This window comes from Camelus dromedarius, unplaced genomic scaffold, assembly GCF_036321535.1.
Source record: "Camelus dromedarius isolate mCamDro1 unplaced genomic scaffold, mCamDro1.pat HAP1_SCAFFOLD_198, whole genome shotgun sequence".
NCBI classification, from domain to species: Eukaryota; Metazoa; Chordata; class Mammalia; order Artiodactyla; family Camelidae; genus Camelus; species Camelus dromedarius.
This window is the reverse complement of record NW_026989822.1, coordinates 349,617-352,696: the sequence shown is the minus strand read 5'-3', so window position 1 is coordinate 352,696 and position 3,080 is coordinate 349,617. Positions and strand designations below refer to the sequence as shown.

Genomic DNA, 3,080 nt, shown 5'->3' with positions numbered 1-3,080 from the left:
ATTTTCAGGACAATTTTGAGACTTAAATGAAATAGTGCATATATAATACCCAGCAGGGGCCTGACAGACATGAGCACATGGCTTTCCATTCATGGTATTTGCATTAACTTTTTTTCACAATAGTTCCAAGATAAACACATATTCTTTTTTTTTACTTCTTTTTTTTTTTGTGGGGGGAGGGAGGTAATTAGGTTTGTTTGTTTGTTTATTTTGAAGGAGGTACTGGGGATTGAACCCAGGACCTTGTGCATGTCAGGCATGCACTCTACCACTTGAGCTATACCCTCCCCCAACACATATTCATTTTTGCTACTAGCAGTTTTCTCAATAAGGAAAAGAAAAGAAGCCTCCAACTTTAAAACTTCCAAAACAACTAGAAACCACAATCCATCTCTATTGTGACTCAGAATTTGAGTAGGACTCAAGAACCAGTATCAATATTTTAGATGTATTTCAAAGATTCATCTATTCTCCCTTGAGAGTGATATATTAATAAGAAAATTAGTGGTATTTGGTTTGTTTATAAATGTTTATTTTATGAATTATTTGAAAAAAGGTTATAATTTTGGAGGACTGGGAACAAATGATAATATTCTTACCTAAGTCAATGGTCTCACTAAATACGTGTTACCTTGAAATGTATTAACAGTGTTAAGTGGTAAACATAAGTGCATAATGTATAAAAAACAGGATAGAGAGAATGATTATAATGTTGTATTGACATATAGTATATATTATATTTAATATACATAATATATATATTTACACACACACATATATAGCAGGGGGAGAGAGAAAGAGAAAGTCTTCTAGTCATCATGAGGAACCTTTGAAATAAAGTTTGCAATTCAATTTGAAAGTGTTCTTTCTATGTCAATCAGGATAAACAAGATTATACATCTGTAACCAGCATTCCTCCATACCTCAGCAACTTAAAAAACAAAACACCATCTCTTCTCAAACCAAATTCCTATCATTTATAAACTGTGGGCTCTTCTCTGTGTTTTCAGTGTCCTCACTCTAAGAACCAGGCTGATGAAACAGCCCCTACCTACTTAAGAGCATTGCTGGTTTCAGCAGCAGGCAGAAGGAGATACTGCCTAGTGTCATAACAAAAAAATCAACCTGAGGTGACACTTGTACTTCAACCTATTGGGCTGAACTGGTTTCACACACCAGACAAGGAAGAGAGAGACAGGAGGTGAAATTCTGACACACTCTCAGAAGAAATGGACTATTTGGAAAATGGCACTAGTGACTATCGAGCTACTGAAACATAAACCAAGTTGTCACTGGCTCAAGGGCATCTAGAGCACCTCTACTCACTCAGCAGCCTGCAGAGAGTCTGGCACTTAGAAGGGGCCCAGAAAAGAGTTACTGAGCGAAGAAGTGTTTTGTTAGAGATGAAGCTGAATGGCCGTAGTTGTAATAGGCTATCTTCTTAGTTAACTTAAACTACCTATTGAGGAAAGGCTGAGATTTGCAGTCTATGGAATCAAATGAAATTAGGCTGCACTGCATGACAACTTATAATCAATACCCTCTAATACCTTATTTTAAAAATGTAAATGAAGCCACCTTCCCTAAGGTAGAATGCAAAAAATTTTTAAGCTGCAATATTGTTATAATACTAAATGAATCTCATTTCAACCATCAAGAATGAAGCCACACAAGAAAACCCAGCTGAGATAGGTTTATAATCCCAATAAAAAATCAAAATTGCAATTATAACCACAGATAGAAATATATGGCTCTGGAAAGTGTCACTGTGTATAAATCCAGGAGCAATTTTAAAGCAAAGGGTACTGATTCAGTAACACAGATCTCCTCAACTGAACAACCTAGAATGCCCACCCACATTCCCTTGATTTTTCCCATGCCTTGCCTGCCAGCATTACATGTGTCATCTGGCAGTCAGTTCACTGACACCCTGTAGCTCAGCTGGATAAATGAATCAGTAAACAATGCAAAATATGTTGAGGCATGCTGTCACTTAAGGAATAAATGTTAAGCTGGCTAGAATTATAGAGAGGAGGAAACAGGATATGGAAATAGAAGAAGAAGGAATGTGTGAGTGATTAAATATGAGGTCATGTACAAGGGATCACAGGACAAGTCAAGGAAGGATTGTTACAATGGAGACATTCAGAGTAAGATCGATGAGATTTATGTTCAAAGTACAAACATGTAAAATTTTAAAAAGCCAAGTGTTGTTTCAAGCAATTCATTAGGTTCTATAAAGGTGATGACCAAACCAACCTCCAAATCATAAGCAACTAGAAATACATGTATACCAGGCATTGTGGTTCAGCCATTCGGTTGCTACTCTGTGAACCGGCTTTATTCCTTGGGTAATTAGATTGCACTGCCTGCTGCTTTTATATCTCATCTCACTTGAGAATTTATTTGATATTCAGAGAAAATGCAGGGTAATTAATGAATGCTGCAAGCACAAATGAATATTATTTCTATGCAGACTTTTTGGCAACTGAGTAAAACATTTGGAGAGAGTAAACCAGCATCAGAAACATGGATGGAGAATAGAAGCTTTGCATTCTAAACATATGCCTGCCTCTAGCTCCACACTTAATCTACTTGGGTCTTCCCTCTGTCTCCTGGCTGCACCATCTGGCTAACCAAACTGACAGTTCTCCTGGTATATGTCATCTGACAACAGAACAGGGATTATTGAAAATTCCAATAAAGAACCAGCAAAGAATTGACTCATAAATCAAAGCCCCTGTTTTTGTCTTTAAAACATTCTGAACTTCTAAGTGGCTTCTAGGCATCCCATTTACATTCTACATCTTTTTAGGAAGTAGCAAGATATAGATAAGATGCACAGAGAATAAAGCCAGAAAGTATTAGGCTTTGTTCTCACACTTATTACCAAGACCTGACAGGATCACTTCATGCCTCTTAATGAATGTTCATTACATCAAATTTTTAAAGAGTATAAAATTTTACTCTAGCTGTCTGCAGTATTATGTGGGTAATTCATGTGAACATTTTTGTACACTCTACAGCAATACAAACATATAAGAACTTATAAAATTTTAGCACAAGGTTTCTAAGTTCTT

General features: G+C 36.3%; 1 non-coding gene across 1 annotated transcript; it reads right to left on the bottom strand.

Moving 5' to 3' along the window:
* Window positions 1–214: 214 nt before the first annotated feature.
* On the bottom strand, window positions 215–288 carry TRNAV-GAC (transfer RNA valine (anticodon GAC)). Its single transcript has one exon. It is a non-coding gene; the product is annotated as a tRNA-Val (tRNA).
* Window positions 289–3,080: the final 2,792 nt, after the last annotated feature.